The following is a 25,983-nucleotide window of genomic DNA, read 5'->3' as shown; positions in this document are numbered from 1 at the left end:
ACGACGCACTAACTAGACACATCACACCCCTATGCTACACAAAACACTCAATCTGAAAGAAAAAGCATGTCAATCAATACAGTACGACGAATCGTGATAAGGGATGGGGATTGGGAAAAAGGGGATGGGGAGGGGAAAATCACAGGCCCGAAGCTTTATTGAAAGACAAGACACATAAGGGGAGAGGGGGAGGAGGGGTTTAGTCCTCATCCTCGTCCTCCGGACCGTCCACGATGGAATAGTCTCTGAGCAGGCTGTGGATCAGCCTGCGGCAGTCCTGGATGGACATCCTCTCCCTCCTCAAGATGAGCCGGTTCCTGGCGACCCAAACGGCATCCTTGAAGCAGTTCATAAGGCGCCAAGCCTCCTGGATGGCTCCGACGGTATGAACCCCAGGGAAGAGTCCGTAAAGCACAGAATGGTGCGATAGGCTCGCCCTGGGGACAGAGTTCCTCAGGTCGTCCTCAAGGGCAGTCAACAGGCGCTGTGCAAATCCGCAGTCCCAAAAAGTGTGCAAAGATGTTTCCTCCACGAAGGGGCACCTTGGGCAGTACCGGGTCTTGCACAGGTTCCGGGCATGCATGAATGACCGGACGGGCAGTCCGCCCTGAATCGCCATCCACGACAAGTCCTTGTGCCCGTTGGTCAGCCTGTCAGACGACACATTTGTCCACACAGTCTCCAGCGTGTCCTGGTGAAGTCCTGTGATGTTCTCCACGTCATCCTTGGCTCTGATGAGCTTGTGGATAGTTTTGGGCTTCCACAAGTCGGGCTTGAGTCCCTCCAGTTGATGTTCCCCCACAAATCGAACGACGTCTCCGTAGAACCATGGCGTCGTCCAGTTGTAGGGGAAGGAGCTGTCCCACTTGTCCCAGCCGAGTCGCCTCCAAAGAGGAAGCAGGAAGAAGCGAGACATGGACCTGCCCGCGGAGCCATTCTTGACTTGCAAAGTCCGGCGGACACAATCACACACAAAAGAGGATCGCAGGAGGGTGGGGATATCTGGAACGCCCTTCCCACCCTTGCGAGGCTCCTTGTACATGACGGCCCGCCTGACTCTGTCCATCTTGGATCCCCAGACAAAGTGAAACACTGTCCTGGTAATGGCCCTGCACACAGTGACGTGTGGGGGCCAGGCCTGCGCCGTGTACTGCAAGACGGGCAGGACCTCATTACGCAGGACGAGTGCCTTACCCTCACAAGTGAGGTGTCTGAGGCTCCAGAGTCCGATCCGTTGCTTCACTTTGGCCAAGCGTTCTTGCCAGGACTTGAGGGCCGCTCCTTCCTTCCCGAACCAGACTCCCAGCACCTTGAGGAAATCCGGTTGAATGTTGAAGGGGAAGGGGGCGGAGGAGGCCGGCTGCCAATCCCCGAAGAGCATGGCTTCCGACTTCCTGCAGTTGACTTTGGCCCCTGAAGCCCGGCCGAACCTCTCACACGTCTGGACGAGGGCGTCGACTGAACCACGATCAGCGCAGAAGACGGTGACGTCGTCCATGTAGAGCGAGCACTTGACCTCGTGTCGTCCCGGACCCGGTGCGGTGATCCCTCTGATCTCTCCATTCTGCCGGATAGCCTCTGCGAAGAGTTCTATAACACAAACAAAAAGAAGAGGTGATAGAGGGCAGCCTTGTCTGACCCCAGAGAGGACAGGGAAGGGGTCAGTCTTCCAGCCGTTCACCAACACCGAGCTGTGGATATCAAAATACATCAGACGGACATACGAACAAAACATGTTACCCAAACCTAACCGGTGCAGAGCTCGGCCCATGAACTCGTGGGAAACCCGGTCGAAGGCCTTCTCCTGATCCAAGGAGACCAGGGCCGCGTGTGCGCGGCGGACCTTGATGTACTCGACCGTGTCCCGCACGAGAGCGAGGCTGTCTGCGATGCGACGTCCAGGGATGCCGCAGGTCTGGTCCGGTTTGATGATCCGTCCGATGACCGTCTTAAGTCGTGTCGCCATCGTCTTGGCCAGGATCTTGTAGTCCACGTTGAGCAGAGTGATGGGACGCCAATTCCTCAGGTCGCACCTCTCTCCCTTCCGCTTGTACAGGATCATGACCATTCCTTCCCTCAAAGATGGAGGCATTCTACCCTCCACCGCCATCTCCTCGTACAGGTCCAACAGGTCCGGACAGATGAGGTCTCCCAGCGCTACATAGAGCTCCGCTGGAAGACCATCACTGCCCGGGGTCCTGCCGGTCCTAAAGGATTTAGCGGCAGAGAGCAATTCGCCCACCATCAGAGGTTTGTCCAAGGCTGCCGTGCCTGCAGGATCAAGATGGTTAGTGATACCTGACAGGAACTTATCAGCAGCGTCGGGGTCGGTAGTCTTGTGGGAGTAGAGTTCGCTGTAGAAGTCGCTGACGACCCTCATCACGTCCTCCTTCCCACGTCGCATGTTTCCGCTCTCGTCTCGCAGTTCGTTCAGGGGCGTGTGACCGGCATGAAGTTTCCTGAAAAAGAATGAGTTACATTTCTCACCCTTCTCCAGATTCTCCACTTTGGAACGGAAGACGATTCGCTTGGACTCCTCCTCAAAGTGCCTTTTCAGGCTCTTCTTGGTCTCCTCCAGCTCCTCCCTCACGTCCCAGCCGCAGTGAAGAAGGTCCTGCAGCGACCGCAGCTCGCGCTGCAGCCCTCTGAAGTCCCTCCTCTTCTCACACGCCTGTTGTCGACCCTTGGCCTGAAAGAAACAGCGAAACTCAAGTTTAACATATTCCCACCAATCAGAGACTGTTTGGAAGCTACCCTTGTAGGACTGCCACATTGCGTAGGCTGCTCTCAGCTCCTCCACGACTTCATCCTGAGCCAGCAGAGCACAATTCAGCTTCCAGGAGCCGGGGCCGGACGGAAAACCGTCGCCGAGGACACCTTGTAAGTGAATGGCTCTGTGGTCGGAGAAGAAGCAGGGGACCATCGAGTGCCTACTCTGCCTGACTGCCCGAGAGGTGAACACAAAGTCAATCCTGGAGCGGAGTGAGCCATCGGGTCGGCTCCACGAATAGTTCGTGGAGCCTCTCCCCATGGAGCCCACCACGTCCTGAAGAGAGGCCTCGGTTACCATCTCGATGAGCAGCTTGGACGTGATGTCCAACTTGGCAGATGTGCCAGAACTACGACCATCCTCCTCGATGGGGCAGTTGAAATCCCCGGCCATCACTAAGGTCCTGGTGGTGGCAAGCTGAAGCCGCAGGGTCTGGAAAATCTCCAAACGCTCATTCTTCAGTGGGGACGCATACACGTTGATGAACCTGACAGGTTCTCCTGCCCAGTTGCCATCTACAACAAGAGCCCTGCCGCAGATGAGCTCCTGGACGGACTCAAGCGTGAATGCGCCCCCCCTGATCAGAATTGCGACCCCCGCAGACTTGCAGTCACCCCCACCGGACCAGTAGGATGGACCGTGGGACCACTCCCTGGCCAGATGTTTGAAGGACCTAGAGGAGGGAAGGGAACATTCCTGCAACATATAAACATCACACAACTGGGAAGTAAGGAAGGCATAAATAGTCTGACGTCTGAACTTGTCCTTGATGCTCCTGACATTAATGGAAAATAACTTAATATTAGCCATCATGTAGGGAAAAAAGAAAAAGTTAGCGCAGGCAATACACCTTAGTTACCACTCCGGTCGGGTGGTCCCTCGTCGGTGTTGACTGCTGGTGACGGGATCACCAGCAGGCCCTCTTCCTCCATCTGGTCAAGCAGCGCGGCCTCGATCTCGGCGACCACCAGTTCCTCCTCTTCTGGCTCGGCCACCAGGGTCTCAACCATGTGCTCCATCTCTTCTGGCTCAGGGAGGGTATCCTCCTTTTCGCCTACGAAATCCAGAATCTTCTTTTTGGAGGATTCAGTAGCAGGGCTGTCCTCCACCTTCCTCTTTCCCCGGGTTGGAACTGGGGAGACAAGAAGGGGAAAATCCTCCTCGGAATAGATAGCGGCGGGTGGAGGAAAGGTTAATTCCACCGCTACCATGGTCTGGGGAGGGAGAGTGGCTGCCGGGGCAGGGGAAAGGACACCTGCTGAGGAGTAGGGGAAGGAGGAAGAGGAAGTGGAATCCTCAGCAGGGGTGGCCGGGGTGGGGGGGGATTGAACGGGGGTGGCAGGGGGAGGGATCGAGAGAGGGGTGACAGAACTCTTACCCTCCTTTGACTTTTTCTTCTGCTTCGGAGCTGTTGGGACCGTCGCTGGGGCTTTGGCCACCAACTCCTTGACCGCTTTGGCCTTGGTCGTCTCGGCCTTGGCCGCTGGGGCCTTGGTCGTCGCGTCCTTGACCTTCACAGGCCTGGTCGTCGGGGCCTTGTCCTCCGGAGCTGGGGTCGTCGCAACCACCGATGCCCAGGATCTCTCACGCTTGGGGCAATCCTTGTATAGATGAGCCGCCAGCCCACACAGGTTGCAGGACGTCTTCTTCGGGCAGTCCTTCGAGCTGTGTCCCGTCACTCGACAAATCCTGCAGGCATCCTCCTTGCAGTCCTTCATCTCGTGGCCGTTCTTGCCGCATCTCCTGCAGTTCCGCGGCATGTCCGGGTAATAGATGAGGCCGTAGGAGTTGCCCAGGGAGAATGTCGGGGGCAGGTGCCGAAGTCCGTCTGAGTACGCCAGGTCCCTGTGAAGTCTAACGGTCACCGACCACTTACCTGTCCAGAAGCCGAGTCCATTCAGGATGTGAGAGGGTTCCTTCACAACCAAACAGAAGCGTCTCAGGAAGGTACAGATGTCTTGGCCTGGGGTGTGCGGGTTGCGCATGGAGACCGTGATCCTCCTTTCGTCCCTCTGGATAGGGCAGCTACCTGTAAAGGCAGAGAAAGAATTATCCGGTCCTTTTGCGCTTACCATTTCCCAGAACCTCCTGCAGGTGTTCACAGTGGCGAAGGTGACGAAGAAGATCCCCGTCAAGAAGGTCTGGATGCTGAGGGTGTCCGACCTGGAGAAGCCTCGATCCAGCAGCATCTTCTGGCAGAACACGTCCGAGGACATGTCCGGCACCCTCCCATCCACTTCCTTCAGCTTCAGGGCCACCGTCTGCCGCATCCATGGCTCCAGGGCTGGAGCTTCGTGGCGGGGCTTCTGGTTTCCCTTCTGCTGGCCAGTCGTGGAGGCAGAGTCCTTGGGGTCAGAATCGGCTCCTGGCTGGGCCCTCCTGGCTGTCCCCTGCTCCAGGCTCTTCTTTTCAGCCTTCCTCGCAGCGCTTGCCATGGCTTTCCTCCTGCAGTTACTTCTTGGAGCTGGATCTGGAACTCTTCCCGGAATGGGTGGAGCTATGCAGATTCTTCTCCCGTCGTGTTCTGGACAAATTCCCCGAAAGGTCTTTGTCTCGATGATTTTCTTCCTCGAAGATTCCACAGGACAGCCCGATTCTTCTCCGAGTCTTCGTCTTCTTCTGGATTCTTTAGAGCTTCTTCCTCCCACCGATATCCGCCTTCCTTCTCCGATGTCAGCTGGGCTCCGAAGCTCTTCTCCTTCCGAGTTCGATCGCTCTCGTCAAGTGTAGATCGTAGCTCTTGTGTTCTTAAAAGAACAGATACTACACTTGATCTTAGCCAAAAGGTCGAGAAGCGATAACCAGAATTGGTTTCCGACTACGGTGCCACCCAAGGATTCTGAAAAGTCCATTTGTGGAGATGGCCACCTGGACTCCCGTTAAGAAGACATGCTGTCAACCTCTAGATCCCTCACATGCCTGCACTTTTTGGCTTGCTGCTGCTGCAATCCACGCGTTTTAGATCTGCATAACTCCACCTCTTTTAGCACAGTACCCTCAACCCCCGGCTGTTCCCACCCGCCTCAACACCGTTGGAAGGGAGGAGAACCAATTAAGGCGGGGGGGGGGGTGGAACGAGCAGCTGTCTACCCTTAGCAGGAGGGTTGCTGATTAATTACCTCTCCTGCTGCTGCTGCTGCTGGCTGTCCAGCAGCAGACTGAAGGTGGCTGCTGCTGTGCGCAGGTATATAAAGGCTCAGAGCCTATTATGACACGCGCAGCCAGCGTTCCATTGCCACATTCCGTCTACTGCAGGCGGGATACCTGGATGGCTGAATGTCACTGAGAAGCTCACAGAGACCGCCATAAGCAACAGTTTAAAAGAATGCCACAGACTAATCAACCAAACTTTTTGGGTTGGTTTCTCTTTTATAGTCTGCAGGCATTAAATGAAAGAAGTCAGTGTTCCAGCAGAGGGAGACAACGTTTCAGAAAAGGCATTGTAGCAAACCAAAAAAGAAATTTTAAGCGCAGCAGAGTAACCAGCTCACATACCTGTTAGCTCAGGTGAGTTTAAAAGGCTGCTGTTGATAACAAGGGCATTTGCTAAATAGATGGTGTGTGTGCAACAATATACTGAAAGGTCAATTATATTGTGCAGCTTATCTCACCACCTGTAGTTATTTAGGTGAAAGCTCCAAAATGCTTGCCTAATATGTCTGTTTATCCAAAAGGAAGTATAGAGGGAGAGCTAGATAGATAGCATTGCATTACATTACATTACATGGCAATGCAATGCACAGTTGCTGAAGTTGAACCAAAATGAGCTTGTCATCTGGGTTCTGCAACTTTTAACATGAAAAATCCAATGAGGAGAAGAGAAGCAAAGCCAAAGAGTCCATCCCAAAATCCGACAAACAAGCAAAATGAACAAAAAGCATTTAATTCAATTCTTTCTGATTTTAGAAACTGCATTAAAGAAGGGGTGCACCGGTCCTGGAGATACTGCAATACCAGGTCAATGCGTGGAGTGGACAGAGCAAGCTCTTTTTCCATCTCCCTGTTCTAAAAATCCATTTAATATATGGTCCCCAGATAGGGGACGTATCAGATATTAAACTGATAAGAACAGATACTACACTTGATCTTAGCCAAAAGGCCGAGAAGCGATAACCAGAATTGGTTTCCGACTACGGTGCCACCCAAGGATTCTGAAAAGTCCATTTGTGGAGATGGCCACCTGGACTCCCGTTAAGAAGACATGCTGTCAACCTCTAGATCCCTCACATGCCTGCACTTTTCGGCTTGCTGCTGCTGCAATCCACGCGTTTTAGATCTGCATAACTCCACCTCTTTTAGCACAGTACCCTCAACCCCCGGCTGTTCCCACCCGCCTCAACACCGTTGGAAGGGAGGAGAACCAATGAAGGCGGGGGGGGGGGTGGAACGAGCAGCTGTCTACCCTTAGCAGGAGGGTTGCTGATTAATTACCTCTCCTGCTGCTGCTGCTGCTGGCTGTCCAGCAGCAGACTGAAGGTGGCTGCTGCTGTGCGCAGGTATATAAAGGCTCAGAGCCTATTATGACACGCGCAGCCAGCGTTCCATTGCCACATTCCGTCTACTGCAGGCGGGATACCTGGATGGCTGAATGTCACTGAGAAGCTCACAGAGACCGCCATAAGCAACAGTTTAAAAGAATGCCACAGACTAATCAACCAAACTTTTTGGGTTGGTTTCTCTTTTATAGTCTGCAGGCATTAAATGAAAGAAGTCAGTGTTCCAGCAGAGGGAGACAACGTTTCAGAAAAGGCATTGTAGCAAACCAAAAAAGAAATTTTAAGCGCAGCAGAGTAACCAGCTCACATACCTGTTAGCTCAGGTGAGTTTAAAAGGCTGCTGTTGATAACAAGGGCATTTGCTAAATAGATGGTGTGTGTGCAACAATATACTGAAAGGTCAATTATATTGTGCAGCTTATCTCACCACCTGTAGTTATTTAGGTGAAAGCTCCAAAATGCTTGCCTAATATGTCTGTTTATCCAAAAGGAAGTATAGAGGGAGAGCTAGATAGATAGCATTGCATTACATTACATTACATGGCAATGCAATGCACAGTTGCTGAAGTTGAACCAAAATGAGCTTGTCATCTGGGTTCTGCAACTTTTAACATGAAAAATCCAATGAGGAGAAGAGAAGCAAAGCCAAAGAGTCCATCCCAAAATCCGACAAACAAGCAAAATGAACAAAAAGCATTGAATTCAATTCTTTCTGATTTTAGAAACTGCATTAAAGAAGGGGTGCACCGGTCCTGGAGATACTGCAATACCAGGTCAATGCGTGGAGTGGACAGAGCAAGCTCTTTTTCCATCTCCCTGTTCTAAAAATCCATTTAATATATGGTCCCCAGATAGGGGACGTATCAGATATTAAACTGATAAGAACAGATACTACACTTGATCTTAGCCAAAAGGCCGAGAAGCGATAACCAGAATTGGTTTCCGACTACGGTGCCACCCAAGGATTCTGAAAAGTCCATTTGTGGAGATGGCCACCTGGACTCCCGTTAAGAAGACATGCTGTCAACCTCTAGATCCCTCACATGCCTGCACTTTTCGGCTTGCTGCTGCTGCAATCCACGCGTTTTAGATCTGCATAACTCCACCTCTTTTAGCACAGTACCCTCAACCCCCGGCTGTTCCCACCCGCCTCAACACCGTTGGAAGGGAGGAGAACCAATTAAGGCGGGGGGGGGGGTGGAACGAGCAGCTGTCTACCCTTAGCAGGAGGGTTGCTGATTAATTACCTCTCCTGCTGCTGCTGCTGCTGGCTGTCCAGCAGCAGACTGAAGGTGGCTGCTGCTGTGCGCAGGTATATAAAGGCTCAGAGCCTATTATGACATGCGCAGCCAGCGTTCCATTGCCACATTCCGTCTACTGCAGGCGGGATACCTGGATGGCTGAATGTCACTGAGAAGCTCACAGAGACCGCCATAAGCAACAGTTTAAAAGAATGCCACAGACTAATCAACCAAACTTTTTGGGTTGGTTTCTCTTTTATAGTCTGCAGGCATTAAATGAAAGAAGTCAGTGTTCCAGCAGAGGGAGACAACGTTTCAGAAAAGGCATTGTAGCAAACCAAAAAAGAAATTTTAAGCGCAGCAGAGTAACCAGCTCACATACCTGTTAGCTCAGGTGAGTTTAAAAGGCTGCTGTTGATAACAAGGGCATTTGCTAAATAGATGGTGTGTGTGCAACAATATACTGAAAGGTCAATTATATTGTGCAGCTTATCTCACCACCTGTAGTTATTTAGGTGAAAGCTCCAAAATGCTTGCCTAATATGTCTGTTTATCCAAAAGGAAGTATAGAGGGAGAGCTAGATAGATAGCATTGCATTACATTACATTACATGGCAATGCAATGCACAGTTGCTGAAGTTGAACCAAAATGAGCTTGTCATCTGGCTTCTGCAACTTTTAACATGAAAAATCCAATGAGGAGAAGAAAAGCAAAGCCAAAGAGTCCATCCCAAAATCCGACAAACAAGCAAAATGAACAAAAAGCATTGAATTCAATTCTTTCTGATTTTAGAAACTGCATTAAAGAAGGGGTGCACCGGTCCTGGAGATACTGCAATACCAGGTCAATGCGTGGAGTGGACAGAGCAAGCTCTTTTTCCATCTCCCTGTTCTAAAAATCCATTTAATATATGGTCCCCAGATAGGGGACGTATCAGATATTAAACTGATAAGAACAGATACTACACTTGATCTTAGCCAAAAGGCCGAGAAGCGATAACCAGAATTGGTTTCCGACTACGGTGCCACCCAAGGATTCTGAAAAGTCCATTTGTGGAGATGGCCACCTGGACTCCCGTTAAGAAGACATGCTGTCAACCTCTAGATCCCTCACATGCCTGCACTTTTCGGCTTGCTGTTGCTGCAATCCACGCGTTTTAGATCTGCATAACTCCACCTCTTTTAGCACAGTACCCTCAACCCCCGGCTGTTCCCACCCGCCTCAACACCGTTGGAAGGGAGGAGAACCAATTAAGGCGGGGGGGGGGTGGAACGAGCAGCTGTCTACCCTTAGCAGGAGGGTTGCTGATTAATTACCTCTCCTGCTGCTGCTGCTGCTGGCTGTCCAGCAGCAGACTGAAGGTGGCTGCTGCTGTGCGCAGGTATATAAAGGCTCAGAGCCTATTATGACACGCGCAGCCAGCGTTCCATTGCCACATTCCGTCTACTGCAGGCGGGATACCTGGATGGCTGAATGTCACTGAGAAGCTCACAGAGACCGCCATAAGCAACAGTTTAAAAGAATGCCACAGACTAATCAACCAAACTTTTTGGGTTGGTTTCTCTTTTATAGTCTGCAGGCATTAAATGAAAGAAGTCAGTGTTCCAGCAGAGGGAGACAACGTTTCAGAAAAGGCATTGTAGCAAACCAAAAAAGAAATTTTAAGCGCAGCAGAGTAACCAGCTCACATACCTGTTAGCTCAGGTGAGTTTAAAAGGCTGCTGTTGATAACAAGGGCATTTGCTAAATAGATGGTGTGTGTGCAACAATATACTGAAAGGTCAATTATATTGTGCAGCTTATCTCACCACCTGTAGTTATTTAGGTGAAAGCTCCAAAATGCTTGCCTAATATGTCTGTTTATCCAAAAGGAAGTATAGAGGGAGAGCTAGATAGATAGCATTGCATTACATTACATTACATGGCAATGCAATGCACAGTTGCTGAAGTTGAACCAAAATGAGCTTGTCATCTGGCTTCTGCAACTTTTAACATGAAAAATCCAATGAGGAGAAGAAAAGCAAAGCCAAAGAGTCCATCCCAAAATCCGACAAACAAGCAAAATGAACAAAAAGCATTGAATTCAATTCTTTCTGATTTTAGAAACTGCATTAAAGAAGGGGTGCACCGGTCCTGGAGATACTGCAATACCAGGTCAATGCGTGGAGTGGACAGAGCAAGCTCTTTTTCCATCTCCCTGTTCTAAAAATCCATTTAATATATGGTCCCCAGATAGGGGACCTATCAGATATTAAACTGATAAGAACAGATACTACACTTGATCTTAGCCAAAAGGCCGAGAAGCGATAACCAGAATTGGTTTCCGACTACGGTGCCACCCAAGGATTCTGAAAAGTCCATTTGTGGAGATGGCCACCTGGACTCCCGTTAAGAAGACATGCTGTCAACCTCTAGATCCCTCACATGCCTGCACTTTTCGGCTTGCTGCTGCTGCAATCCACGCGTTTTAGATCTGCATAACTCCACCTCTTTTAGCACAGTACCCTCAACCCCCGGCTGTTCCCACCCGCCTCAACACCGTTGGAAGGGAGGAGAACCAATTAAGGCGGGGGGGGGGGTGGAACGAGCAGCTGTCTACCCTTAGCAGGAGGGTTGCTGATTAATTACCTCTCCTGCTGCTGCTGCTGCTGGCTGTCCAGCAGCAGACTGAAGGTGGCTGCTGCTGTGCGCAGGTATATAAAGGCTCAGAGCCTATTATGACACGCGCAGCCAGCGTTCCATTGCCACATTCCGTCTACTGCAGGCGGGATACCTGGATGGCTGAATGTCACTGAGAAGCTCACAGAGACCGCCATAAGCAACAGTTTAAAAGAATGCCACAGACTAATCAACCAAACTTTTTGGGTTGGTTTCTCTTTTATAGTCTGCAGGCATTAAATGAAAGAAGTCAGTGTTCCAGCAGAGGGAGACAACGTTTCAGAAAAGGCATTGTAGCAAACCAAAAAAGAAATTTTAAGCGCAGCAGAGTAACCAGCTCACATACCTGTTAGCTCAGGTGAGTTTAAAAGGCTGCTGTTGATAACAAGGGCATTTGCTAAATAGATGGTGTGTGTGCAACAATATACTGAAAGGTCAATTATATTGTGCAGCTTATCTCACCACCTGTAGTTATTTAGGTGAAAGCTCCAAAATGCTTGCCTAATATGTCTGTTTATCCAAAAGGAAGTATAGAGGGAGAGCTAGATAGATAGCATTGCATTACATTACATTACATGGCAATGCAATGCACAGTTGCTGAAGTTGAACCAAAATGAGCTTGTCATCTGGCTTCTGCAACTTTTAACATGAAAAATCCAATGAGGAGAAGAAAAGCAAAGCCAAAGAGTCCATCCCAAAATCCGACAAACAAGCAAAATGAACAAAAAGCATTGAATTCAATTCTTTCTGATTTTAGAAACTGCATTAAAGAAGGGGTGCACCGGTCCTGGAGATACTGCAATACCAGGTCAATGCGTGGAGTGGACAGAGCAAGCTCTTTTTCCATCTCCCTGTTCTAAAAATCCATTTAATATATGGTCCCCAGATAGGGGACCTATCAGATATTAAACTGATAAGAACAGATACTACACTTGATCTTAGCCAAAAGGCCGAGAAGCGATAACCAGAATTGGTTTCCGACTACGGTGCCACCCAAGGATTCTGAAAAGTCCATTTGTGGAGATGGCCACCTGGACTCCCGTTAAGAAGACATGCTGTCAACCTCTAGATCCCTCACATGCCTGCACTTTTCGGCTTGCTGCTGCTGCAATCCACGCGTTTTAGATCTGCATAACTCCACCTCTTTTAGCACAGTACCCTCAACCCCCGGCTGTTCCCACCCGCCTCAACACCGTTGGAAGGGAGGAGAACCAATTAAGGCGGGGGGGGGGTGGAACGAGCAGCTGTCTACCCTTAGCAGGAGGGTTGCTGATTAATTACCTCTCCTGCTGCTGCTGCTGCTGGCTGTCCAGCAGCAGACTGAAGGTGGCTGCTGCTGTGCGCAGGTATATAAAGGCTCAGAGCCTATTATGACACGCGCAGCCAGCGTTCCATTGCCACATTCCGTCTACTGCAGGCGGGATACCTGGATGGCTGAATGTCACTGAGAAGCTCACAGAGACCGCCATAAGCAACAGTTTAAAAGAATGCCACAGACTAATCAACCAAACTTTTTGGGTTGGTTTCTCTTTTATAGTCTGCAGGCATTAAATGAAAGAAGTCAGTGTTCCAGCAGAGGGAGACAACGTTTCAGAAAAGGCATTGTAGCAAACCAAAAAAGAAATTTTAAGCGCAGCAGAGTAACCAGCTCACATACCTGTTAGCTCAGGTGAGTTTAAAAGGCTGCTGTTGATAACAAGGGCATTTGCTAAATAGATGGTGTGTGTGCAACAATATACTGAAAGGTCAATTATATTGTGCAGCTTATCTCACCACCTGTAGTTATTTAGGTGAAAGCTCCAAAATGCTTGCCTAATATGTCTGTTTATCCAAAAGGAAGTATAGAGGGAGAGCTAGATAGATAGCATTGCATTACATTACATTACATGGCAATGCAATGCACAGTTGCTGAAGTTGAACCAAAATGAGCTTGTCATCTGGCTTCTGCAACTTTTAACATGAAAAATCCAATGAGGAGAAGAAAAGCAAAGCCAAAGAGTCCATCCCAAAATCCGACAAACAAGCAAAATGAACAAAAAGCATTGAATTCAATTCTTTCTGATTTTAGAAACTGCATTAAAGAAGGGGTGCACCGGTCCTGGAGATACTGCAATACCAGGTCAATGCGTGGAGTGGACAGAGCAAGCTCTTTTTCCATCTCCCTGTTCTAAAAATCCATTTAATATATGGTCCCCAGATAGGGGACGTATCAGATATTAAACTGATGAGAACAGATACTACACTTGATCTTAGCCAAAAGGCCGAGAAGCGATAACCAGAATTGGTTTCCGACTACGGTGCCACCCAAGGATTCTGAAAAGTCCATTTGTGGAGATGGCCACCTGGACTCCCGTTAAGAAGACATGCTGTCAACCTCTAGATCCCTCACATGCCTGCACTTTTCGGCTTGCTGCTGCTGCAATCCACGCGTTTTAGATCTGCATAACTCCACCTCTTTTAGCACAGTACCCTTAACCCCCGGCTGTTCCCACCCGCCTCAACACCGTTGGAAGGGAGGAGAACCAATTAAGGCGGGGGGGGGGGGGTGGAACGAGCAGCTGTCTACCCTTAGCAGGAGGGTTGCTGATTAATTACCTCTCCTGCTGCTGCTGCTGCTGGCTGTCCAGCAGCAGACTGAAGGTGGCTGCTGCTGTGCGCAGGTATATAAAGGCTCAGAGCCTATTATGACACGCGCAGCCAGCGTTCCATTGCCACATTCCGTCTACTGCAGGCGGGATACCTGGATGGCTGAATGTCACTGAGAAGCTCACAGAGACCGCCATAAGCAACAGTTTAAAAGAATGCCACAGACTAATCAACCAAACTTTTTGGGTTGGTTTCTCTTTTATAGTCTGCAGGCATTAAATGAAAGAAGTCAGTGTTCCAGCAGAGGGAGACAACGTTTCAGAAAAGGCATTGTAGCAAACCAAAAAAGAAATTTTAAGCGCAGCAGAGTAACCAGCTCACATACCTGTTAGCTCAGGTGAGTTTAAAAGGCTGCTGTTGATAACAAGGGCATTTGCTAAATAGATGGTGTGTGTGCAACAATATACTGAAAGGTCAATTATATTGTGCAGCTTATCTCACCACCTGTAGTTATTTAGGTGAAAGCTCCAAAATGCTTGCCTAATATGTCTGTTTATCCAAAAGGAAGTATAGAGGGAGAGCTAGATAGATAGCATTGCATTACATTACATTACATGGCAATGCAATGCACAGTTGCTGAAGTTGAACCAAAATGAGCTTGTCATCTGGCTTCTGCAACTTTTAACATGAAAAATCCAATGAGGAGAAGAAAAGCAAAGCCAAAGAGTCCATCCCAAAATCCGACAAACAAGCAAAATGAACAAAAAGCATTGAATTCAATTCTTTCTGATTTTAGAAACTGCATTAAAGAAGGGGTGCACCGGTCCTGGAGATACTGCAATACCAGGTCAATGCGTGGAGTGGACAGAGCAAGCTCTTTTTCCATCTCCCTGTTCTAAAAATCCATTTAATATATGGTCCCCAGATAGGGGACGTATCAGATATTAAACTGATAAGAACAGATACTACACTTGATCTTAGCCAAAAGGCCGAGAAGCGATAACCAGAATTGGTTTCCGACTACGGTGCCACCCAAGGATTCTGAAAAGTCCATTTGTGGAGATGGCCACCTGGACTCCCGTTAAGAAGACATGCTGTCAACCTCTAGATCCCTCACATGCCTGCACTTTTTGGCTTGCTGCTGCTGCAATCCACGCGTTTTAGATCTGCATAACTCCACCTCTTTTAGCACAGTACCCTCAACCCCCGGCTGTTCCCACCCGCCTCAACACCGTTGGAAGGGAGGAGAACCAATTAAGGCGGGGGGGGGGGGGTGGAACGAGCAGCTGTCTACCCTTAGCAGGAGGGTTGCTGATTAATTATCTCTCCTGCTGCTGCTGCTGCTGGCTGTCCAGCAGCAGACTGAAGGTGGCTGCTGCTGTGCGCAGGTATATAAAGGCTCAGAGCCTATTATGACACGCGCAGCCAGCGTTCCATTGCCACATTCCGTCTACTGCAGGCGGGATACCTGGATGGCTGAATGTCACTGAGAAGCTCACAGAGACCGCCATAAGCAACAGTTTAAAAGAATGCCACAGACTAATCAACCAAACTTTTTGGGTTGGTTTCTCTTTTATAGTCTGCAGGCATTAAATGAAAGAAGTCAGTGTTCCAGCAGAGGGAGACAACGTTTCAGAAAAGGCATTGTAGCAAACCAAAAAAGAAATTTTAAGCGCAGCAGAGTAACCAGCTCACATACCTGTTAGCTCAGGTGAGTTTAAAAGGCTGCTGTTGATAACAAGGGCATTTGCTAAATAGATGGTGTGTGTGCAACAATATACTGAAAGGTCAATTATATTGTGCAGCTTATCTCACCACCTGTAGTTATTTAGGTGAAAGCTCCAAAATGCTTGCCTAATATGTCTGTTTATCCAAAAGGAAGTATAGAGGGAGAGCTAGATAGATAGCATTGCATTACATTACATTACATGGCAATGCAATGCACAGTTGCTGAAGTTGAACCAAAATGAGCTTGTCATCTGGCTTCTGCAACTTTTAACATGAAAAATCCAATGAGGAGAAGAAAAGCAAAGCCAAAGAGTCCATCCCAAAATCCGACAAACAAGCAAAATGAACAGAAAGCATTGAATTCAATTCTTTCTGATTTTAGAAACTGCATTAAAGAAGGGGTGCACCGGTCCTGGAGATACTGCAATACCAGGTCAATGCGTGGAGTGGACAGAGCAAGCTCTTTTTCCATCTCCCTGTTCTAAAAATCCATTTAATATATGGTCCCCAGATAGGGGACGTATCAGATATTAAACTGATAAGAACAGATACTACACTTGATCTTAGCCAAAAGGCCGAGAAGCGATAACCAGAATTGGTTTCCGACTACGGTGCCACCCAAGGATTCTGAAAAGTCCATTTGTGGAGATGGCCACCTGGACTCCCGTTAAGAAGACATGCTGTCAACCTCTAGATCCCTCACATGCCTGCACTTTTCGGCTTGCTGCTGCTGCAATCCACGCGTTTTAGATCTGCATAACTCCACCTCTTTTAGCACAGTACCCTCAACCCCCGGCTGTTCCCACCCGCCTCAACACCGTTGGAAGGGAGGAGAACCAATTAAGGCGGGGGGGGGGGTGGAACGAGCAGCTGTCTACCCTTAGCAGGAGGGTTGCTGATTAATTACCTCTCCTGCTGCTGCTGCTGGCTCTCCAGCAGCAGACTGAAGGTGGCTGCTGCTGTGCGCAGGTATATAAAGGCTCAGAGCCTATTATGACACGCGCAGCCAGCGTTCCATTGCCACATTCCGTCTACTGCAGGCGGGATACCTGGATGGCTGAATGTCACTGAGAAGCTCACAGAGACCGCCATAAGCAACAGTTTAAAAGAATGCCACAGACTAATCAACCAAACTTTTTGGGTTGGTTTCTCTTTTATAGTCTGCAGGCATTAAATGAAAGAAGTCAGTGTTCCAGCAGAGGGAGACAACGTTTCAGAAAAGGCATTGTAGCAAACCAAAAAAGAAATTTTAAGCGCAGCAGAGTAACCAGCTCACATACCTGTTAGCTCAGGTGAGTTTAAAAGGCTGCTGTTGATAACAAGGGCATTTGCTAAATAGATGGTGTGTGTGCAACAATATACTGAAAGGTCAATTATATTGTGCAGCTTATCTCACCACCTGTAGTTATTTAGGTGAAAGCTCCAAAATGCTTGCCTAATATGTCTGTTTATCCAAAAGGAAGTATAGAGGGAGAGCTAGATAGATAGCATTGCATTACATTACATTACATGGCAATGCAATGCACAGTTGCTGAAGTTGAACCAAAATGAGCTTGTCATCTGGCTTCTGCAACTTTTAACATGAAAAATCCAATGAGGAGAAGAAAAGCAAAGCCAAAGAGTCCATCCCAAAATCCGACAAACAAGCAAAATGAACAAAAAGCATTGAATTCAATTCTTTCTGATTTTAGAAACTGCATTAAAGAAGGGGTGCACCGGTCCTGGAGATACTGCAATACCAGGTCAATGCGTGGAGTGGACAGAGCAAGCTCTTTTTCCATCTCCCTGTTCTAAAAATCCATTTAATATATGGTCCCCAGAAAGGGGACGTATCAGATATTAAACTGATAAGAACAGATACTACACTTGATCTTAGCCAAAAGGCCGAGAAGCGATAACCAGAATTGGTTTCCGACTACGGTGCCACCGAAGGATTCTGAAAAGTCCATTTGTGGAGATGGCCACCTGGACTCCCGTTAAGAAGACATGCTGTCAACCTCTAGATCCCTCACATGCCTGCACTTTTCGGCTTGCTGCTGCTGCAATCCACGCGTTTTAGATCTGCATAACTCCACCTCTTTTAGCACAGTACCCTCAACCCCCGGCTGTTCCCACCCGCCTCAACACCGTTGGAAGGGAGGAGAACCAATTAAGGCGGGGGGGGGGGTGGAACGAGCAGCTGTCTACCCTTAGCAGGAGGGTTGCTGATTAATTACCTCTCCTGCTGCTGCTGCTGCTGGCTGTCCAGCAGCAGACTGAAGGTGGCTGCTGCTGTGCGCAGGTATATAAAGGCTCAGAGCCTATTATGACACGCGCAGCCAGCGTTCCATTGCCACATTCCGTCTACTGCAGGCGGGATACCTGGATGGCTGAATGTCACTGAGAAGCTCACAGAGACCGCCATAAGCAACAGTTTAAAAGAATGCCACAGACTAATCAACCAAACTTTTTGGGTTGGTTTCTCTTTTATAGTCTGCAGGCATTAAATGAAAGAAGTCAATGTTCCAGCAGAGGGAGACAACGTTTCAGAAAAGGCATTGTAGCAAACCAAAAAAGAAATTTTAAGCGCAGCAGAGTAACCAGCTCACATACCTGTTAGCTCAGGTGAGTTTAAAAGGCTGCTGTTGATAACAAGGGCATTTGCTAAATAGATGGTGTGTGTGCAACAATATACTGAAAGGTCAATTATATTGTGCAGCTTATCTCACCACCTGTAGTTATTTAGGTGAAAGCTCCAAAATGCTTGCCTAATATGTCTGTTTATCCAAAAGGAAGTATAGAGGGAGAGCTAGATAGATAGCATTGCATTACATTACATTACATGGCAATGCAATGCACAGTTGCTGAAGTTGAACCAAAATGAGCTTGTCATCTGGCTTCTGCAACTTTTAACATGAAAAATCCAATGAGGAGAAGAAAATCAAAGCCAAAGAGTCCATCCCAAAATCCGACAAACAAGCAAAATGAACAAAAAGCATTGAATTCAATTCTTTCTGATTTTTGAAACTGCATTAAAGAAGGGGTGCACCGGTCCTGGAGATACTGCAATACCAGGTCAATGCGTGGAGTGGACAGAGCAAGCTCTTTTTCCATCTCCCTGTTCTAAAAATCCATTTAATATATGGTCCCCAGATAGGGGACGTATCAGATATTAAACTGATAAGAACAGATACTACACTTGATCTTAGCCAAAAGGCCGAGAAGCGATAACCAGAATTGGTTTCCGACTACGGTGCCACCCAATGATTCTGAAAAGTCCATTTGTGGAGATGGCCACCTGGACTCCCGTTAAGAAGACATGCTGTCAACCTCTAGATCCCTCACATGCCTGCACTTTTCGGCTTGCTGCTGCTGCAATCCACGCGTTTTAGATCTGCATAACTCCACCTCTTTTAGCACAGTACCCTCAACCCCCGGCTGTTCCCACCCGCCTCAACACCGTTGGAAGGGAGGAGAACCAATTAAGGCGGGGGGGGGGTGGAACGAGCAGCTGTCTACCCTTAGCAGGAGGGTTGCTGATTAATTACCTCTCCTGCTGCTGCTGCTGCTGGCTGTCCAGCAGCAGACTGAAGGTGGCTGCTGCTGTGCGCAGGTATATAAAGGCTCAGAGCCTATTATGACACGCGCAGCCAGCGTTCCATTGCCACATTCCGTCTACTGCAGGCGGGATACCTGGATGGCTGAATGTCACTGAGAAGCTCACAGAGACCGCCATAAGCAACAGTTTAAAAGAATGCCACAGACTAATCAACCAAACTTTTTGGGTTGGTTTCTCTTTTATAGTCTGCAGGCATTAAATGAAAGAAGTCAGTGTTCCAGCAGAGGGAGACAACGTTTCAGAAAAGGCATTGTAGCAAACCAAAAAAGAAATTTTAAGCGCAGCAGAGTAACCAGCTCACATACCTGTTAGCTCAGGTGAGTTTAAAAGGCTGCTGTTGATAACAAGGGCATTTGCTAAATAGATGGTGTGTGTGCAACAATATACTGAAAGGTCAATTATATTGTGCAGCTTATCTCACCACCTGTAGTTATTTAGGTGAAAGCTCCAAAATGCTTGCCTAATATGTCTGTTTATCCAAAAGGAAGTATAGAGGGAGAGCTAGATAGATAGCATTGCATTACATTACATTACATGGCAATGCAATGCACAGTTGCTGAAGTTGAACCAAAATGAGCTTGTCATCTGGCTTCTGCAACTTTTAACATGAAAAATCCAATGAGGAGAAGAAAAGCAAAGCCAAAGAGTCCATCCCAAAATCCGACAAACAAGCAAAATGAACAAAAAGCATTGAATTCAATTCTTTCTGATTTTAGAAACTGCATTAAAGAAGGGGTGCACCGGTCCTGGAGATACTGCAATACCAGGTCAATGCGTGGAGTGGACAGAGCAAGCTCTTTTTCCATCTCCCTGTTCTAAAAATCCATTTAATATATGGTCCCCAGATAGGGGACGTATCAGATATTAAACTGATAAGAACAGATACTACACTTGATCTTAGCCAAAAGGCCGAGAAGCGATAACCAGAATTGGTTTCCGACTACGGTGCCACCCAAGGATTCTGAAAAGTCCATTTGTGGAGATGGCCACCTGGACTCCCGTTAAGAAGACATGCTGTCAACCTCTAGATCCCTCACATGCCTGCACTTTTTGGCTTGCTGCTGCTGCAATCCACGCATTTTAGATCTGCATAACTCCACCTCTTTTAGCACAGTACCCTCAACCCCCGGCTGTTCCCACCCGCCTCAACACCGTTGGAAGGGAGGAGAACCAATTAAGGCGGGGGGGGGGGGTGGAACGAGCAGCTGTCTACCCTTAGCAGGAGGGTTGCTGATTAATTATCTCTCCTGCTGCTGCTGCTGCTGGCTGTCCAGCAGCAGACTGAAGGTGGCTGCTGCTGTGCGCAGGTATATAAAGGCTCAGAGCCTATTATGACACGCGCAGCCAGCGTTCCATTGCCACATTCCGTCTACTGCAGGCGGGATACCTGGATGGCTGAATGTCACTGAGAAGCTCACAGAGACCGCCATAAGCAACAGTTTAAAAGAATGCCACAGACTAATCAACCAAACTTTTTGGGTTGGTTTCTCTTTTATAGTCTGCAGGCATTAAATGAAAGAAGTCAGTGTTCCAGCAGAGGGAGACAACGTTTCAGAAAAGGCATTGTAGCAAACCAAAAAAGAAATTTTAAGCGCAGCAGAGTAACCAGCTCACATACCTGTTAGCTCAGGTGAGTTTAAAAGGCTGCTGTTGATAACAAGGGCATTTGCTAAATAGATGGTGTGTGTGCAACAATATACTGAAAGGTCAATTATATTGTGCAGCTTATCTCACCACCTGTAGTTATTTAGGTGAAAGCTCCAAAATGCTTGCCTAATATGTCTGTTTATCCAAAAGGAAGTATAGAGGGAGAGCTAGATAGATAGCATTGCATTACATTACATTACATGGCAATGCAATGCACAGTTGCTGAAGTTGAACCAAAATGAGCTTGTCATCTGGCTTCTGCAACTTTTAACATGAAAAATCCAATGAGGAGAAGAAAATCAAAGCCAAAGAGTCCATCCCAAAATCCGACAAACAAGCAAAATGAACAAAAAGCATTGAATTCAATTCTTTCTGATTTTTGAAACTGCATTAAAGAAGGGGTGCACCGGTCCTGGAGATACTGCAATACCAGGTCAATGCGTGGAGTGGACAGAGCAAGCTCTTTTTCCATCTCCCTGTTCTAAAAATCCATTTAATATATGGTCCCCAGATAGGGGACGTATCAGATATTAAACTGATAAGAACAGATACTACACTTGATCTTAGCCAAAAGGCCGAGAAGCGATAACCAGAATTGGTTTCCGACTACGGTGCCACCCAAGGATTCTGAAAAGTCCATTTGTGGAGATGGCCACCTGGACTCCCGTTAAGAAGACATGCTGTCAACCTCTAGATCCCTCACATGCCTGCACTTTTTGGCTTGCTGCTGCTGCAATCCACGCATTTTAGATCTGCATAACTCCACCTCTTTTAGCACAGTACCCTCAACCCCCGGCTGTTCCCACCCGCCTCAACACCGTTGGAAGGGAGGAGAACCAATTAAGGCGGGGGGGGGGGGGGTGGAACGAGCAGCTGTCTACCCTTAGCAGGAGGGTTGCTGATTAATTATCTCTCCTGCTGCTGCTGCTGCTGGCTGTCCAGCAGCAGACTGAAGGTGGCTGCTGCTGTGCGCAGGTATATAAAGGCTCAGAGCCTATTATGACACGCGCAGCCAGCGTTCCATTGCCACATTCCGTCTACTGCAGGCGGGATACCTGGATGGCTGAATGTCACTGAGAAGCTCACAGAGACCGCCATAAGCAACAGTTTAAAAGAATGCCACAGACTAATCAACCAAACTTTTTGGGTTGGTTTCTCTTTTATAGTCTGCAGGCATTAAATGAAAGAAGTCAGTGTTCCAGCAGAGGGAGACAACGTTTCAGAAAAGGCATTGTAGCAAACCAAAAAAGAAATTTTAAGCGCAGCAGAGTAACCAGCTCACATACCTGTTAGCTCAGGTGAGTTTAAAAGGCTGCTGTTGATAACAAGGGCATTTGCTAAATAGATGGTGTGTGTGCAACAATATACTGAAAGGTCAATTATATTGTGCAGCTTATCTCACCACCTGTAGTTATTTAGGTGAAAGCTCCAAAATGCTTGCCTAATATGTCTGTTTATCCAAAAGGAAGTATAGAGGGAGAGCTAGATAGATAGCATTGCATTACATTACATTACATGGCAATGCAATGCACAGTTGCTGAAGTTGAACCAAAATGAGCTTGTCATCTGGCTTCTGCAACTTTTAACATGAAAAATCCAATGAGGAGAAGAAAATCAAAGCCAAAGAGTCCATCCCAAAATCCGACAAACAAGCAAAATGAACAAAAAGCATTGAATTCAATTCTTTCTGATTTTTGAAACTGCATTAAAGAAGGGGTGCACCGGTCCTGGAGATACTGCAATACCAGGTCAATGCGTGGAGTGGACAGAGCAAGCTCTTTTTCCATCTCCCTGTTCTAAAAATCCATTTAATATATGGTCCCCAGATAGGGGACGTATCAGATATTAAACTGATAAGAACAGATACTACACTTGATCTTAGCCAAAAGGCCGAGAAGCGATAACCAGAATTGGTTTCCGACTACGGTGCCACCCAATGATTCTGAAAAGTCCATTTGTGGAGATGGCCACCTGGACTCCCGTTAAGAAGACATGCTGTCAACCTCTAGATCCCTCACATGCCTGCACTTTTCGGCTTGCTGCTGCTGCAATCCACGCGTTTTAGATCTGCATAACTCCACCTCTTTTAGCACAGTACCCTCAACCCCCGGCTGTTCCCACCCGCCTCAACACCGTTGGAAGGGAGGAGAACCAATTAAGGCGGGGGGGGGGGTGGAACGAGCAGCTGTCTACCCTTAGCAGGAGGGTTGCTGATTAATTACCTCTCCTGCTGCTGCTGCTGCTGGCTGTCCAGCAGCAGACTGAAGGTGGCTGCTGCTGTGCGCAGGTATATAAAGGCTCAGAGCCTATTATGACACGCGCAGCCAGCGTTCCATTGCCACATTCCGTCTACTGCAGGCGGGATACCTGGATGGCTGAATGTCACTGAGAAGCTCACAGAGACCGCCATAAGCAACAGTTTAAAAGAATGCCACAGACTAATCAACCAAACTTTTTGGGTTGGTTTCTCTTTTATAGTCTGCAGGCATTAAATGAAAGAAGTCAGTGTTCCAGCAGAGGGAGACAACGTTTCAGAAAAGGCATTGTAGCAAACCAAAAAAGAAATTTTAAGCGCAGCAGAGTAACCAGCTCACATACCTGTTAGCTCAGGTGAGTTTAAAAGGCTGCTGTTGATAACAAGGGCATTTGCTAAATAGATGGTGTGTGTGCAACAATATACTGAAAGGTCAATTATATTGTGCAGCTTATCTCACCACCTGTAGTTATTTAGGTGAAAGCTCCAAAATGCTTGCCTAATATGTCTGTTTATCCAAAAGGAAGTATAGAGGGAGAGCTAGATAGATAGCATTGCATTACATTACATTACATGGCAATGCAATGCACAGTTGCTGAAGTTGAACCAAAATGAGCTTGTCATCTGGCTTCTGCAACTTTTAACATGAAAAATCCAATGAGGAGAAGAAAAGCAAAGCCAAAGAGTCCATCCCAAAATCCGACAAACAAGCAAAATGAACAAAAAGCATTGAATTCAATTCTTTCTGATTTTAGAAACTGCATTAAAGAAGGGGTGCACCGGTCCTGGAGATACTGCAATACCAGGTCAATGCGTGGAGTGGACAGAGCAAGCTCTTTTTCCATCTCCCTGTTCTAAAAATCCATTTAATATATGGTCCCCAGATAGGGGACGTATCAGATATTAAACTGATAAGAACAGATACTACACTTGATCTTAGCCAAAAGGCCGAGAAGCGATAACCAGAATTGGTTTCCGACTACGGTGCCACCCAAGGATTCTGAAAAGTCCATTTGTGGAGATGGCCACCTGGACTCCCGTTAAGAAGACATGCTGTCAACCTCTAGATCCCTCACATGCCTGCACTTTTTGGCTTGCTGCTGCTGCAATCCACGCATTTTAGATCTGCATAACTCCACCTCTTATAGCACAGTACCCTCAACCCCCGGCTGTTCCCACCCGCCTCAACACCGTTGGAAGGGAGGAGAACCAATTAAGGCGGGGGGGGGGGGTGGAACGAGCAGCTGTCTACCCTTAGCAGGAGGGTTGCTGATTAATTATCTCTCCTGCTGCTGCTGCTGCTGGCTGTCCAGCAGCAGACTGAAGGTGGCTGCTGCTGTGCGCAGGTATATAAAGGCTCAGAGCCTATTATGACACGCGCAGCCAGCGTTCCATTGCCACATTCCGTCTACTGCAGGCGGGATACCTGGATGGCTGAATGTCACTGAGAAGCTCACAGAGACCGCCATAAGCAACAGTTTAAAAGAATGCCACAGACTAATCAACCAAACTTTTTGGGTTGGTTTCTCTTTTATAGTCTGCAGGCATTAAATGAAAGAAGTCAGTGTTCCAGCAGAGGGAGACAACGTTTCAGAAAAGGCATTGTAGCAAACCAAAAAAGAAATTTTAAGCGCAGCAGAGTAACCAGCTCACATACCTGTTAGCTCAGGTGAGTTTAAAAGGCTGCTGTTGATAACAAGGGCATTTGCTAAATAGATGGTGTGTGTGCAACAATATACTGAAAGGTCAATTATATTGTGCAGCTTATCTCACCACCTGTACTTATTTAGGTGAAAGCTCCAAAATGCTTGCCTAATATGTCTGTTTATCCAAAAGGAAATATAGAGGGAGAGCTAGATAGATAGCATTGCATTACATTACATTACATGGCAATGCAATGCACAGTTGCTGAAGTTGAACCAAAATGAGCTTGTCATCTGGCTTCTGCAACTTTTAACATGAAAAATCCAATGAGGAGAAGAAAAGCAAAGCCAAAGAGTCCATCCCAAAATCCGACAAACAAGCAAAATGAACAAAAAGCATTGAATTCAATTCTTTCTGATTTTAGAAACTGCATTAAAGAAGGGGTGCACCGGTCCTGGAGATACTGCAATACCAGGTCAATGCGTGGAGTGGACAGAGCAAGCTCTTTTTCCATCTCCCTGTTCTAAAAATCCATTTAATATATGGTCCCCAGATAGGGGACGTATCAGATATTAAACTGATAAGAACAGATACTACACTTGATCTTAGCCAAAAGGCCGAGAAGCGATAACCAGAATTGGTTTCCGACTAAGGTGCCAACCAAGGATTCTGAAAAGTCCATTTGTGGAGATGGCCACCTGGACTCCCGTTAAGAAGACATGCTGTCAACCTCTAGATCCCTCACATGCCTGCACTTTTCGGCTTGCTGCTGCTGCAATCCACGCGTTTTAGATCTGCATAACTCCACCTCTTTTAGCACAGTACCCTCAACCCCCGGCTGTTCCCACCCGCCTCAACACCGTTGGAAGGGAGGAGAACCAATTAAGGCGGGGGGGGGGGTGGAACGAGCAGCTGTCTACCCTTAGCAGGAGGGTTGCTGATTAATTACCTCTCCTGCTGCTGCTGCTGCTGGCTGTCCAGCAGCAGACTGAAGGTGGCTGCTGCTGTGCGCAGGTATATAAAGGCTCAGAGCCTATTATGACACGCGCAGCCAGCGTTCCATTGCCACATTCCGTCTACTGCAGGCGGGATACCTGGATGGCTGAATGTCACTGAGAAGCTCACAGAGACCGCCATAAGCAACAGTTTAAAAGAATGCCACAGACTAATCAACCAAACTTTTTGAGTTGGTTTCTCTTTTATAGTCTGCAGGCATTAAATGAAAGAAGTCAGTGTTCCAGCAGAGGGAGACAACGTTTCAGAAAAGGCATTGTAGCAAACCAAAAAAGAAATTTTAAGCGCAGCAGAGTAACCAGCTCACATACCTGTTAGCTCAGGTGAGTTTAAAAGGCTGCTGTTG

The 25,983-nt window shown here is 47.7% G+C and overlaps 15 non-coding genes and 1 pseudogene across 15 annotated transcripts; all 16 read right to left on the bottom strand.

The window, feature by feature from the left end:
* Nucleotides 1-5,491: 5,491 nt before the first annotated feature.
* On the bottom strand, nucleotides 5,492-5,569 carry LOC141216924 (U2 spliceosomal RNA; annotated as a pseudogene).
* A 1,121-nt stretch (nucleotides 5,570-6,690) lies between these two features.
* Nucleotides 6,691-6,881, bottom strand: LOC141216159 (U2 spliceosomal RNA). Its single transcript, XR_012285201.1, has one exon. It is a non-coding gene; the product is annotated as a U2 spliceosomal RNA (small nuclear RNA).
* A 1,121-nt stretch (nucleotides 6,882-8,002) lies between these two features.
* Nucleotides 8,003-8,193, bottom strand: LOC141216158 (U2 spliceosomal RNA). Its single transcript, XR_012285200.1, has one exon. It is a non-coding gene; the product is annotated as a U2 spliceosomal RNA (small nuclear RNA).
* A 1,121-nt stretch (nucleotides 8,194-9,314) lies between these two features.
* LOC141216157 (U2 spliceosomal RNA) lies at nucleotides 9,315-9,505 on the bottom strand. Its single transcript, XR_012285199.1, has one exon. It is a non-coding gene; the product is annotated as a U2 spliceosomal RNA (small nuclear RNA).
* Nucleotides 9,506-10,625: 1,120 nt separating this feature from the next.
* On the bottom strand, nucleotides 10,626-10,816 carry LOC141216379 (U2 spliceosomal RNA). Its single transcript, XR_012285415.1, has one exon. It is a non-coding gene; the product is annotated as a U2 spliceosomal RNA (small nuclear RNA).
* A 1,121-nt stretch (nucleotides 10,817-11,937) lies between these two features.
* Nucleotides 11,938-12,128, bottom strand: LOC141216378 (U2 spliceosomal RNA). The gene has a single exon (XR_012285414.1). It is a non-coding gene; the product is annotated as a U2 spliceosomal RNA (small nuclear RNA).
* Nucleotides 12,129-13,248: 1,120 nt separating this feature from the next.
* LOC141216613 (U2 spliceosomal RNA) lies at nucleotides 13,249-13,439 on the bottom strand. The gene has a single exon (XR_012285639.1). It is a non-coding gene; the product is annotated as a U2 spliceosomal RNA (small nuclear RNA).
* Nucleotides 13,440-14,562: 1,123 nt separating this feature from the next.
* LOC141216156 (U2 spliceosomal RNA) lies at nucleotides 14,563-14,753 on the bottom strand. Its single transcript, XR_012285198.1, has one exon. It is a non-coding gene; the product is annotated as a U2 spliceosomal RNA (small nuclear RNA).
* Nucleotides 14,754-15,876: 1,123 nt separating this feature from the next.
* LOC141216155 (U2 spliceosomal RNA) lies at nucleotides 15,877-16,067 on the bottom strand. Its single transcript, XR_012285197.1, has one exon. It is a non-coding gene; the product is annotated as a U2 spliceosomal RNA (small nuclear RNA).
* A 1,118-nt stretch (nucleotides 16,068-17,185) lies between these two features.
* Nucleotides 17,186-17,376, bottom strand: LOC141216402 (U2 spliceosomal RNA). The gene has a single exon (XR_012285437.1). It is a non-coding gene; the product is annotated as a U2 spliceosomal RNA (small nuclear RNA).
* A 1,121-nt stretch (nucleotides 17,377-18,497) lies between these two features.
* On the bottom strand, nucleotides 18,498-18,688 carry LOC141216154 (U2 spliceosomal RNA). The gene has a single exon (XR_012285196.1). It is a non-coding gene; the product is annotated as a U2 spliceosomal RNA (small nuclear RNA).
* Nucleotides 18,689-19,808: 1,120 nt separating this feature from the next.
* On the bottom strand, nucleotides 19,809-19,999 carry LOC141216153 (U2 spliceosomal RNA). Its single transcript, XR_012285195.1, has one exon. It is a non-coding gene; the product is annotated as a U2 spliceosomal RNA (small nuclear RNA).
* A 1,122-nt stretch (nucleotides 20,000-21,121) lies between these two features.
* LOC141216152 (U2 spliceosomal RNA) lies at nucleotides 21,122-21,312 on the bottom strand. Its single transcript, XR_012285194.1, has one exon. It is a non-coding gene; the product is annotated as a U2 spliceosomal RNA (small nuclear RNA).
* A 1,124-nt stretch (nucleotides 21,313-22,436) lies between these two features.
* On the bottom strand, nucleotides 22,437-22,627 carry LOC141216150 (U2 spliceosomal RNA). Its single transcript, XR_012285192.1, has one exon. It is a non-coding gene; the product is annotated as a U2 spliceosomal RNA (small nuclear RNA).
* Nucleotides 22,628-23,748: 1,121 nt separating this feature from the next.
* LOC141216149 (U2 spliceosomal RNA) lies at nucleotides 23,749-23,939 on the bottom strand. Its single transcript, XR_012285191.1, has one exon. It is a non-coding gene; the product is annotated as a U2 spliceosomal RNA (small nuclear RNA).
* Nucleotides 23,940-25,061: 1,122 nt separating this feature from the next.
* On the bottom strand, nucleotides 25,062-25,252 carry LOC141216148 (U2 spliceosomal RNA). The gene has a single exon (XR_012285190.1). It is a non-coding gene; the product is annotated as a U2 spliceosomal RNA (small nuclear RNA).
* Nucleotides 25,253-25,983: the final 731 nt, after the last annotated feature.

The sequence above is a fragment of the Phyllobates terribilis genome, unplaced genomic scaffold, assembly GCF_046119375.1.
Source record: "Phyllobates terribilis strain yellow unplaced genomic scaffold, ASM4611937v1 Scaffold_236__1_contigs__length_3049075, whole genome shotgun sequence".
NCBI lineage: Eukaryota > Metazoa > Chordata > Amphibia > Anura > Dendrobatidae > Phyllobates > Phyllobates terribilis.
This window is presented reverse-complemented; position numbering and strand designations above follow the sequence as displayed.